The 14089-nt window shown below is 36.0% G+C and overlaps 1 protein-coding gene across 11 annotated transcripts in view; it reads right to left on the reverse strand.

Moving 5' to 3' along the window:
• LOC136041183 (mechanosensory protein 2-like) overlaps positions 1-14089 on the reverse strand; it is a 219191-nt gene that overhangs the window by 44425 nt on the left and 160677 nt on the right. The window lies entirely within an intron of this gene.

Consider the following 14089-nt stretch of genomic DNA (forward strand, 5'->3'; position numbering starts at 1 on the left):
TTTTTAGAAAAATACACACTAAGTTCCACTTTCAGGAAGTACATTAATATTAGAAATAAAATTTGAAAATTAACAAGGAAATGGCACCTTTGAATCCACACCCTCCATGCCCCACCTGAAATTTTTGATTGTCTGGCTTTTTCCTGTTAAATCCCGTATTTTTCATATTTCAATCAATATTTTATCCACCTAAAATGTTACCTTTTACTAAAAACTTTCTTTTTAAATCCAGATTATTAAGTATATACTCAAGGGACCAGTGCCCCCCCCCCCTTGTATCTAAAAGATACTGCGATTTTCCATAAATTAATTTGTTACATTTAGAAAACTGTAATTGTTCAGGTTTACGTTCCCTGCACCAGCTTTTGGTTGGTTATTTTTCTACAGTTCTTAGGTTTCTAATTTTTCAACATAAGACGACGATTTTGCTATCATTTAATAGCTTACATCCACCTTCCGAATTATATTTTTCAAATTGGCTTCTAATCTTTTTCCGAATTGTAATATACACTAAAAATTGGTTGGAACACTTTAAAAAAAAAAAAAATATGTTTTCCACCAAGTTTAGATGGTTATCTAAGAAAAAGTCTAAGGCCGTTTCTTCATTGTGGCTTTTTTCAGGCTAAGACATCGGTGCCTTTTTACTTTTTGAAGTAGCCCCAGTCTCCATTGGTACTCTTTAAGGCTAAAAAAGACCAATAAGATGCATTTTACTCTGCCGACTTCGTCAGAAAATCCATAATGAAGACACGACTTAGATAACATCATAATTCTCCTCCCCCTCCCTAATGGTGCCAAATATAGCACTAAATAAAATTTTCATCCGTTGTTCTTCGTTTGTGAAATATCACCTGGTATCTCAGAATATCTCAGAGACAGAAAGCTGTTCACCGAAAAAAAGGCAGCTGATCTCGAGGAGGCCGCAAGAAAGGGTGACACATGCGATTTGTACAAACACCTTCGGAATCTTACAGATGGAAAGCCATCCTCTCTAGGCTCTATCATATCTAATGATGGAAATATTATCACTGACGAGAGCGCTCAACTGTCCACCTGGAAGGATCACTTCTCTTCACTTCTAACCCTGGACTATGTTAGCCAACCCGACCCTGACCTTCTTCAAGTTGCATCCAACACCCCTGAGGCCCCGTGTGAAAGTGTGCACCACCCCTTCACCTCTACAGAAATCTTAAATTCTCTGAAACGGATGAAAAATAACCGAGCCCCAGGAGCCTGTGGTATCCCTGCAGAACTGCTGAAATATGGTGGGGCAGCGACCCTTCTCTGGCTCCAAGTACTGTTTTCCATAGTATTTCGTACAGAAAGGACTCCAAAAGACTGGCGAGCGGGCATCATTCTGCCTCTCTGGAAACGGAAAGGCAGTCGCAGAATCTGCTCTAACTATCGTGGCATCACACTCCTCTCTGTACCCGGGAATCTCTTTGTTATGACCCTCCTGGACCACTGTACCACTTTCCACAGAAGCCAACGAAGAATCCAACAGGCTGGCTTCATGCCAGGAAGGTCCACCATGGAGCAAATATTCACAATACGGCAGTTGATAGAAAAGACTCGAAAATTTCAACAAAAAGCATATGTTGCCTTTGTGGATTTCAAGGCTGCTTTCAATTCTGTCGACGGGCAATCACTCTGGCTCATATTGAAAATAACGGGACTACCAGCAAAGTACTGCAACCTTTTCGAGCGGCTCCACAAAGGGACTGAGAGCTGCGTGCAAGTCAATGGCAGACGCAGCTCATCTTTTGAAATCAATACTGGAGTCCATCAGGATTGTGCGGCTGCCCCAGAACAATTTAATTGTGTCATCGACTACATTATGACTCGGACCATAAACCGCCTCCAGTTTGGGTTGTATTACGGTTATAGAGTACTTTCAGACGCTGACTATGCCGATGACCTTGCTCTTGTCTCCGATTCACCATCGAAGCTCACAGAAGCCCTACAAATTCTTGCTGATGAAGCCTTAAAGATAGTCGATTAATTGGCAGAAGACAAAAGTGATGTTTGTTGAACCCCGTAATTTGAATCGTCCCCCGCCAATCCTAATGGTTGGTGACAAACCAGTTGAGATTGTTGAGGAATTTACATACCTTGGCTCTATCCTCTCAAATGACGAATCAATCCTTAAAGATCTAATGCACCGAATTGCCAAAGCCTCAGCAGTGGTGGGAAGACTAAGCACCCTTTGGAGGAAACCTTCTATCAGCCGTAGGACCAAGATGCACATATACAATGCTTCGGTAGAATCTGTGCTTCTTTACGGAGCCGAAACTGGGCTAGCCACTCGGTCTGTGCTTAGCACCGTAAATATAACTCAAACAAAACATCTTCGCCGCATTGAAGGACTACGTTGGCACGAATTTGTTAGCAACGAGAACCTCCTGGCGTTAACTGGTCAAACACCCTTCTCAGTCCAACTCGCCCAACGAACACTACGCTGATACGGACATCTCCTTCGCATGCCCCCCGACACTCCCGCAGGAACGATTTTTGACTTTGATCCCGTGCTGCACGGCGGGAAACGTCCAAGAGGTCATCCCCCAACCAGATGGAAGGACACGACAGGTGCCTTCTTAGTCATGGCAAATATTCAGGAGGATGTCCACATCCTTGCAAGAGACCGGTCCAAATGGAGGCACCATGTAGCATCACTCTCGACGCCGGAAGCATTTCGGCAGGAGCATTAAGTAAGTAAGTAAGCAATACATTCTCGGCATTGCGAAAATATAACAACAGTTGGATGAATATATTATTTTAAAATGGTTTAACAATCTGTATAACAACAAAAGAATACATGAAACTCTGACTAGTAGATATTTTATGCATACTACAATTTAAGAAAGTGCACTTACATATGGTAAAACTTATAAAGCACAAATAGACATGAGCAATAACTTTAAAAGAACTATTAAACATCTCTCAACGATTTTCTTGTAGATCAGTAGCCTCAGCCACTCCAATTTAGACTGCAGCGAAAAGTGCCATTTTAGCGTCATATGACAGATGCAGATGGTAGAATTTATATGAAGAACGTAAAAATGAGCAATGACTTTTAAATGAGCCATTAAATATCTGTCTACGATGTTCTGGTAGCCTACAAGCCCCGCCACTTAGTAAATGGCACCAAAAATGCTATTTTAGTGTCACGTGGTATTTACAGATGGTGGGATTTATGAAAATCACGTAAATATGAACAATAAATTTTAAATGAACCATAACAAAATACTTCTATTATGTTCTGGTAACCTGCTAGCCCTGGAAGAAAAAAAGGAGATATTTTGGTGCTACTCCGTGCAAAAAAGTTACTTTTTTTATTGTTCAAGGTGGAGGAGCGTAATTACTATATACTAGGTTTTAAACCATGCTGATACCGATGGTGTACTTCTGTTTTGATATGGAGCCTTTTTTTAGTGGGTTTCAGGCTTTTTTCGAAATCACCATCACTTTGTTTTCGCAGAACTTCTAAGATCAACCAAAATAACGGTTTCTGAATCAGATTCAGACGAAAAATTATCTGTATTAGGCAGTTTTTTCGAAACAGGGTTCAAGTTTAGGTTACTATGGCCTATGGTTCACTCCGTACTAGACTGCAGCAACTGCTGCAACCATGACTAAGGGAGACATCAAAACTCGTTTCCAGCTTGCTATTGTTCCATCTAAATGCGATTTAGACTTCATAATTGTATTAGGTGCTCTTTATAACGAGGTGCGCTTAAAATTGTTTCTATGATACAATCTTATGATGGAGAGTTGACAGGTTACGACCTAAAAGTACCCTTCAAACCCTTTCATTTATTGTTTGGTGATGGTCTAACAAAGCATTCCATATATTTTGATAACATAAAATAATATATTCTTCGATCTAGTCTTGATTGTACCTGTCCTATGTGAATCTATCTTTAATTGATAACCAACGTTATAAGCTCAAAAAATTCAAAACAAATCTATCAACCCTATCCTCGCTCCTCACAATTACACTTATGAAGAAATACTCACTGAAAAAAGATATTGAAATCACATCATCTTACATTCGTTTTTTTTTGGTTTATCCACTTATTTTGATAGTTGTTTAATACCTTAAGGAGTGACGCCTCCGTGATTTTAAAGAGGCCCTGTCCCTGCTTTTAGCCGCAGCCCTGCTTTTAAACGGAACCCTGCTTTTAAACTGAGAATGTTCAAGCGTTATATAGGAGAATATATGAAAGTAACATCTCCAGAAGTTAGTCTTGAAAGAAAACACATACATAAAGCTTTAGTTGAAGAAGAAGGCCAAGTTCTTGCTGATGGTAAAGCGTTACCCATTGGTAGACCTTATCACAATCCTCCGGCTATTACCATTCAACATAAGGTATAAAGAAAACTAGTACCCCCACAGCGTCATGCAACATATCTTGTCTAGATGCCGAAACTGTTGCCAATGTACAAATATTGTGGTAATAAAAAGAGAAATCGCAAGTAAAATAAAACGAGCACTAGCAGACATTAGTACCAATGATAGGTTACCCACGGAGACACTCATTGAACCATGAAATAGTCTATAAAATATAGCAAGTTTCTTACTAGTGAGATCTATTGTTAGTCTATAATCAGTTGTTAGAGTGCAAGGATTAAAAATGAATAAAGTGGACAGAAAGAAAATAACAGGAAATCTCATTACTTTGGAAGAAAGGTTAATTCTAGAGGATACTTTTCAAAGATTGTCAGTGCAGAAAAGAATCTTTACCAAGAGAATGAATGGCGATATAATGAGAAATGAGTCTCCGTCATTGGATTATTGTCTGAGACTTATGTGTTGTGGCCCCAAGGCATTTACTAAATTTATTTACATACTGATTAAGACAAAAAAAATTATATTGCGCATCTGTTTGAAGATTACTCAGAGTTTAAGTTACTTCCAACTTTCCTCTAGTGATCCAATAAGCTATCAGCATAGGTGATTATAGATAGCAGGGAACATTCATTTTCTCCCGTCAGTTTCTTTTTGGAAGTGAGACAGTCAACACCAAAAATGTTTTACACATGTCCATTGTGTTTGTATACATCGAGCAACTGGTCATCCAATGAGATTTGTGTTTTTGTTGATGACTATAATGTTAATTGCCCAGAGGATATGCTGTGAAAATTAAATACTGTAGTTCCTGTCTTGAAAAGATATGTCACTCTCATAATAAAGTTTATCTATGCTCTAAATGTCATTATGATAAATGTAATCAGTGGGAAAATACTTACCGTGGCATGATTTACAAAACCCTAAATGTGATTTCAGTTTATTTTTAAGAGATTGGTATTGTCGTGATTTTAAATTATATTGGGAAGAAGAACCTGGTCCACGGCTCAATTGCTAAAATAATAAGAGAGTCTGTTTTTTTCCAAAATCGCTATAATGATACCAGCTACTGTGATTATAAACCTACTGACTTTGTGTCAGTTACAGTTTGTCAGTTACAGTCAGTTGAGTTTGTGTCAGTTGTGTCAGTTATTTGGCTATTACAAAAAGTGACTCTTCATATGATAATTTTATGTTCAACATTGCTTTAAATAAACATATTGAAACATGTGAATTTTATATTATGAATCAGAATAGTACTATTGACTTTAAAAAGAGATATAATAAATATTAAGTTACATTATATCGTAGAAAATGTGACCCTGAATTTCCATACCAAGGTGAATACAAGTTGAATACTGACGAGCAGTCTCCATTTATCATTTTTAATGATTACCTAATCGTGGAAGAAGAAATTTAAAGGACTCAAAGTTTTGTATATACAAGTTTTATTAATAAACAAATTTACAAATATTTCTAAGGCATTTAACTCTTAGGGCACTGACATTTATATTATACAAGTAGGAAAGGGTATTTCCAACTAGAAAGTCATTCAATCAAGGATTCTCACCATAAATTTTAAGAAAATCACTGTAAGTATATCCGCGACAAAGAAAAATAAAATATAAGAGTGCACAAAAAACATACCTTTTGGTTGATAAATCTTGTACTCGTTTCCGATTTTGAATAATAGATTTTCCACTTTTCTCAAGAAAGTTTTGACAGTTGTGTGGAACGTAGGCCTATAAGGTAGGCCAAGATGATACAAAATCATAATTCCTTGTTGTTTGAAAGATGCATAGCCAATACCCAGTCTTTAAAGTTAATGGGCTACTGTTGACAATGATAGCGGTATTATTATCACTTTGAATATGGTCATGGAAATCCAAAGAGAAGAAATATGATTTGTATTTGATTATGTTGGGGTCCACATTGAATACATTGATTATTTTATTTCTGTTCATGGGGCCAAGTCTTATAGAACACTGCCATTAGGAGTAATTTCCCATTAGGTTTTGAACTGATTTAGCAAGATTAATGAAATACTTTCTTCCAATGGTTCGGCAAAGTTACATTCTAAAAGTATTGTATCCATTCCGACAATAGTCATATCTTGAGTACCGGACAAACCCAAAACAATGATACTATGAGTTTCTGCAAACATTTATTTGGTTATACAATTTCAAACAGTTGAGAATCTCGATCAAGGGATTACATTGTCAATTCATATAAGGTCTTGTAGGATTTATAAAAGCATAAATTGTAGAATGGAATTCCATTAACTTAACGTATTAGAGATGAAAGTCCAAACATTTCAAATTCATGTGGAGAATTTGTCCATGATTCAACAAAACTGGCAGTCTTAACAAAAGCAAAGGTAATAATGAAACAACGATCTCCATTGGTAAACGATGTATCTGTGTAAGTACATGTACCCGTAGTAATACGTCGTTAATTCGTGACTGTATAAGGAACGAGCAATTTGATATTATTTCCAATAGCTCTTAAATTTTCAATTACCAAAGCAACAGAACTCATAATCTGTTGTTTTCGTACATGAAGTATTGCCGAGGTAAGAGAGAGTGTCACATCGGGTGCAGTGCCAACTACCATTCACAAAATGAGCTTGGATGGAGCAAGTCGTAGCTTTATATCAATCTTAATATTGGGTGGGGGACCATTGAGGTATATTATAAATTTCATTATTTATTTTGCCAACCAAGGCTAAATCTTTAGTTGTTGCATCTCAAAGTATATTGCTAGTGTCAGTGTCCATTTTATATTAATAACCAATAGCCCTACCCCTCAATTTCTTATAGAAAATTGAAGTCATCACCATGAATTGTATGTAACTTGTATGATTTGAAGGATTGTTGCTTGTTCTCATCAATGTTTCATTTATGTTGGCAGTGATTTGTCTAAATAAATTGTATAGTACACAATTTTCATAGGATAACCCCTTGGCTGCACTTTGGTCCACATCAATGAAATAAGCTTTACAGGAATTACTTTAAAAATATACATTTTCAGAGAGGGGTTGTTGCAGATAAAATTTTCGTAAGAATCATGTTTTACACTCACATCAACGTTTTCCGCGTTGAAAAGATTTAGAGATGAGCTGATTGAAAAATGAGATTGCTTATGTGGTAAATATACCTTTTCCAGGAAAAGAGATCCTTTTTTGATGTGACAATTTTTTACGTTCTTTTTCTTCTTCGACAAGAGTGAGGTTTTACGCTTCCGGCCTGAGTTGGGACTGATGAATGATGAGGTTTATTTCGCCATTTTAAACCTTTTCAACTTTGTAGTGATTTCAAGCTCTCGCCGAGGGATCCCACGTAGGACCTACGATTTTGTGAAAAACTTTGTTTAAAATCCCTCCAGAGACCCAATCATGCAGTCTATAGGACGTAAAATCCGGGGCATCCGGTTCAAGATATTTTTAGCCAGGGTTAATGCAGAGCGAAACAACTTAGGAAACCAGCTCCCAAGACTGTAACCGGACACGTCCCCCGTAATAGTCCATTCCCTGACCCAATTTTCGTAGTCCAAGAGCAGCAACATAGCAATCAATATCATAACAAATAAAAGTATTTTTTTTCTATTAGCCATCTCACTGAATAGGTCGAAAATGACATGTAGCCACAGATTTTGTTAATGCTAGAGGATCGCCCGATTCGCTTCATAATGTTAACTGACAGAGCTCCAGTTAGGAAGTGGTGACCGGAATATATTGATGATGTTTTTTTATGGTGGTGATTGTGTTCATGAGTGGTTTTTCGATCAAGAACACGTAAGATGGGACATTGGTATTACCGACTTTTAATATCTCAACAAAGGATCCTTAAAGAAATATACAAGTGTCACATGAGAATCCCGGTGGGTAGTCTGCTAAATAGTATTTCACATACCACTGGTACTTCTCGGACTTTTACTCTTGATTATATTCCGTTAAAAACCAAGAGTATCTCTCAAATTATCGTTGAGACGAATCATTTCATTCTCAATGAGGGAGTTAATGCAAATTCTCCTCTGTTCCTTTGAATAGTTGAATGTGAAGGCACTATTTTTGGGATCAGATATTTTTTTTTGATAGCACGACATAAATCAGTCATATTACCAAATTCCTCGTATTATAAGGTGATACGCTAGTGTATCTATCAGATTTAATTGATTTTATCCACTCCTCTTCCTCACCATACACTGGCCAATCGTTTGGTCTTACTTTTATATCATACGTACGATCCTTTCCAAGGATATGATAACTTTTTTAAGACTACAATCAACAACAGTAACTTCATACTAGCCATTGAATTTTGATGGTTGGGGAGAATTTTGTCCAAAGATCCCTCGTTTTATCCAAATCGTCATAGAGGGGGTCAGAGACATTGGGTATGAATGTCATATAAAAATCATTAGACATTCTGAATGTCTTTAGCAGCAATCCAAGAATCAAAATCAGAGTTATATCCTAGCCAGTGAACAGGGAAGTATCTCTTACCCTTGCAACTTCGATTCATTAATATGTTTTCAGTTTAATATAACCAAGTGGTTTTAACTTTTTGGGATTCGTTATCATAAAAACCACCGAGAATCTGTTCATCTTTCAAATCATGTAGATGATTTGTCACAGGCTTAGTGTCTAAAAATTTGGACACTTTAGAAATATCAGTGGACCACAAGTGATTTCGCTTTTCAAAAATATTACTTGTTCGATTTACTCGAGCATTATCAACAACATCAAGTTTCTCTTTTGGAATATTTTCATTAGAATATTGTTCAAAAAAATGTCAGGTGTACTGCTATTGTGATGAACTACAATGGGGCTATGATTGGAGAAGGATCAATGAGGACATTGATTATAAATCAACATAGTTTTATTTAAATTTTGAATAAAAGTAGTAGTATTTCTCGATGTACAGTATCTTGAAATTAAAAGCCAAAAAGTTTTTATCAAGTGTTCAGCCAATGCTGTCTCTATTGGACAGTGACGATGATAGAATATTATGTTATATTTCAATAAAACCTTTTTAACATGTGGATTAGCAAATTCACTACCTCAATCTGTTTGAATTTTTCTATGAGTATTTTTTTCAAAGATAGATTCAAGGGCTCTATCAACTGCATTGCCTCTCTTTGAACGCAATGGAATGGCATAGGCATAGCAACTAAAAACACTGATTGTAAGTACTATTTACTTGTGAAGTTTATCGTGGCATCTTTGAGTCTCGTCTAGAGTCAAATTATCTGCTTGTAATATATAAAAGGGTGAAAAGGCGTTAGTTTTTTAATATTGCATACTGCGAACTCTATCATTACGATGAAGAGTGAAACTGGGTTCATTGTCTCAATACTTTGTCACCAACTTCTTTTCAACTCCTGCGACTCGGGCAAGTATGATGAGAGGAACAAAGACTTTCTGCTTCACCAGTATTTTCATAAAATCGTTACAAAATTTGAGCCATTTTGAATGTAAACGTTTGTGAAGTGTCTGCTACCCTTTTTCATACTACATATGGTGAAAAGACACTTTCGTTTAATACCTTTTAAATCATTACCCCCCACCTGGCGTGCTATCCAAAAATGATACATCTTAAGATATATCTCCATATTCTCTTAATCGATTTAAAATACGTTTATTCCTAATAAGATTTTTTGGAAAATCTGATGACTTTAAAATCGGTGCAAAAGACAATCAAATGATTCAATTCTTTTACGATTTGCAAATAATTAAATTGCAGGGCTTGCCGTGGATTAAAACTTCAGCGAGATAAGTCAAAAGTTTTTTACTTTGCTCACAATACTAATTATAACAGTACTAATTACTTTACACAATACTAATAAATACAATACTAAACAATACATTTTTAATTTTCTCACAATCCCTAGTTTTCAAAATATCAAAAAAGTAGCTGAACTAAAATTTTATTAGAAATACGTGTGAAAAATACGCTAGAGGAAAAAAGCCACAGAATCACTAGACTTTAGAATTACAACTAGGGAGGAGTGGGCTCATTATTGTTGTCTGAAATGGACACTGGTTTGCTGTATTTAAGTAAACTTAAAGAACATTATCCACTCCTTTGATTTAATGCCTAAATAAAATACATTTATCAAAGCCTTTTGCCCTAGAATTCAATTCGTTCAACCATAACACACCAATCTGCGATTCACATGCATTAACATAGTATTTAAATTTGCCGGCTGGGAAGAACACCTTTCATGTACTTGTCAGAAGAGCAACTGTCCGGTAGAGAATATGGCTTTAAATAATGGAAGCTATCAAACGGTTTAACCCAGTTTATGCCTTTTTTTACCAGCCTGCTAGAAAATGCTTCGATTAGCGGAAAATTACATCGAAATTGCAGATTGGGGGAACGTATTTTTTGCGAGAAAATTAGGTTATTATCTCATTGTGAGAATCATGGAATAACAGGACGGGTTTTTTAGATGTTTATCCAATATAGAGAATTATAGCATCCCAATTTTGGTGTGGGAGGGTATAGAAAGAGAGACTTACGTGTTGATACCTCTGAGATGTATCTGTTTTTATAAAAGCTGAGATTTATCACAGTCAAAATCTTATGTAAGACTAATGAAAGTCTTATGTAATAACGGGATATCAACAGGCCTTTGTTCAGAGGAAAATCAATAGTCTCTATAGCTGTTCTGCTCATATGAAATGGAAGAGAATTAGCCAACATGAATTGGCAAAAAACATGAAAGTATTGGGATGACGTAAGGACTATACCCTTACTTGAGGGGTGGCCCCGTGAATTTTTTCCCGGCCCTCGTGTTTTTTTAAGAATCAGAGAAACTATGACATGAAAATCTTGATATCTTGATAAAACCTTTGATAAAAATCTATGATATATGACATAAAAAGCCTCTGAAGGTTTTTAAAAGGAATCTTTATTACGTAACGACCTCGATATTTCCGGAGTAAGGAAGTTCTGGCCCTTGCGGGTTTTTTAAACATAAAAGCCAGCTGTATCTATCAGACAACATTCCTTATGACGCAATTAACACCTGTTGGCTGTCATGCAGTGACGGAATAGGGCTCTCATTTAAAGACAGGGATGCGCTTAAACGCTAGGCTGCGTTTAAAAGAAGGGATAGGGCTGCGTTTAAAACCATGGAAGCGTCACTACTAGCTTAACTTTAACTTTTAGATTTCCTTATATTTCCTTTCACATTTCTTTTAGACAAAAGTAAAAAGCAATATTAGAAAATGAAATAAATATGTTTTTTAACATATATGACTAAGCTCCCCCTCTGCAGTCCAAGACTCTTAACGCCAATGTTTTATAGTGTCTTAGAAACAATTCTTATTCTTTTTCAACGACACTTGTGTTTGAAGATTGTTACTACTTCTTCTCTTACTAACAACTCACTGCGGCATCAAGTGTACTAAGGCCAACACTGCTACGCGCACTCCTTTTGCATCTCAATGTATTCTAAGGTTTCCTGTTTAAACCCTCCCAAAAAGTCCCCATTTCCCTTAAATATATATTTACGACATCCTGCCACCCCATTAGGGGGCGACATACTTTTCGCTTGGCCCTAGACGGATGCCCAACACAGACAATCATGGGAAATCTATCATCTTCAAAAAGTGTCTTATTTTTCAGAAGCTTTCTCTCATTATAGTTCTGCAGAGTGGGATTCATCACATTTTTTTACAGCTTACTGATTGAGATACGGTCAGTCAGTCGGGTACCCAAAACAATTCGTCGGAAATTTCTTTGTAAAACATCGAAAAAATCCTCCTCCGTTTTATTGAATTCCTACAATTCACAACTATACCAGACCTCTGTCATCACTGTAACCTCCAATATTATAGTCTTCGTATGCAGATTTTCAATTCTTCTAAACTTTTTTCAACTGTGGAAGAACATCCTGGGCCTTGGCTATCCTACTTTCAACATCTTCACTGCACTTACCATCTATATTAGTAAAACTACCTGTAAGAGTATGTGAAGCGGTCCACTTGATTGATCTTCTCGTTACCCAGCATAATTTATTCACCATCACTTATTCCTAGTCTTAGAGACTTAGTCTACTTAACGATAATTTTCAAAGTTCGTCTTGAATCCTGAACTCGCAAACCTCTAAAACTTCATTAATTTTTCTAACATTCTCATCTAAGATGCTGAAATCATCAATCCAGATTGACTACTACCTCTCAATTTCTTAAAATACCAGTAAAATATTTTGCTTTTATGCCCTCAACAATTTTATCCATGAGTCCCACTTCACACCTCCTTAAATAAAATTAATTCTTTCTCTATGTTCTATATATTCCTCTTATTTCTATATGATCTATAACATACAAAATTTGGACTCAAGCCCCACTTCCTCTCTATGTGCTTTATTTCACATGAAGAATTTTCCCTAATATTCCAAGCTGCATTCCTAAATTCTTCCCAAAGACACCATTGGTGACTTCACAAACTTTTTTTTTAATTATACCATCTATCTTCTATATTATCGTATTGTAAACTCTCCGGTTTAGTGTTTAACTGTTCCTGGAAGATTCCATTCAGGTTTTCATCGTAGAGTCTACCTACGTCATTGCTTCCCGGGGGGTATATACCCTTCCTAAATTTCAGCTTTAAATTAATCATAGACGCTACTAGATAGTGATCATTACTATCATAATCAATAACAGCATTCTTTTTTCTCTCATCTCCTAGTATCCTGTATTGATGCTGGCGGTCTTCTGTTTACAATAACAATATCAATATGGTTAGCTGAATACTATGTTAACTTATGGGCCACATTTCATGACCAAATACAGTATTGTTTATTCTAGATGGTGATACATACAAATTGGCGGCAACCTGTAACCGTTACTGTTTTCTTTTGCAGTACCAAATTCACCAAGGCTAGGGTACCATATATCCCTATTTCTACTCACCTAGGCATTAAAATCTCCTATTAAAATAACCATATCTTTACCTTGGACCTTGTCTATTTGTTCCTGTAGCTGTAAGTGAAATTCATCTGGGTCACTATCTCCATTCAATTGATTGATTCATCTCCATTAATTCTCCATTAATTGATTCAACAGGGAAATATACTACTATGACTATACCTTACACTTCTTAGTCAAAATATGAGTAATTAGCATTCTACTATTAATATCTTTCCAACCAAAATAAGGCCTGGGACCTTCCTTATTTGTCATGAACCCTAATCCCTGCCTATGCAGCCCATCCTTCCTGCCTGAGTAAATAAATTCTACATCTCCTAATTTTTGTGTTTCACCCCTGAGGTATGACTTTCTGAAGCACCTAATAAGTCCTGTTCGAAGTGCCTGAATTTGTCATTCAAAATGTCGGGATTATATTTGATTTTAACGTTGTAACATTCACAAAAAAAACGTCAAATTAGAAGTAGAGAGCAGGTGATGGGAGGATGATGGGAGGATGGGAGGAAATATATAAATATATATATATATATATATATATATATATATATATATACATATATATATATATATATATATATATATATATATATATATATATATATAACATCAAGAACGCATCGTATGTCGGGGAGTTTAATCCCTTTTTCTAAAATTGTTCTGATTCTTCATAAGTGAATATGAATGGTGAGCACCTTTGAAATTAAAATATTTCGTATATTTAGAATCAATATGAATAATATATATTGCCGCTACATATTTTGTAGAAAAAAGGTTTGCTTTTAGCCTTTTAGTTTCTATTGAAAAGG

This window comes from Artemia franciscana, chromosome 2 (genome assembly GCF_032884065.1).
Source record: "Artemia franciscana chromosome 2, ASM3288406v1, whole genome shotgun sequence".
Taxonomy (NCBI): domain Eukaryota; kingdom Metazoa; phylum Arthropoda; class Branchiopoda; order Anostraca; family Artemiidae; genus Artemia; species Artemia franciscana.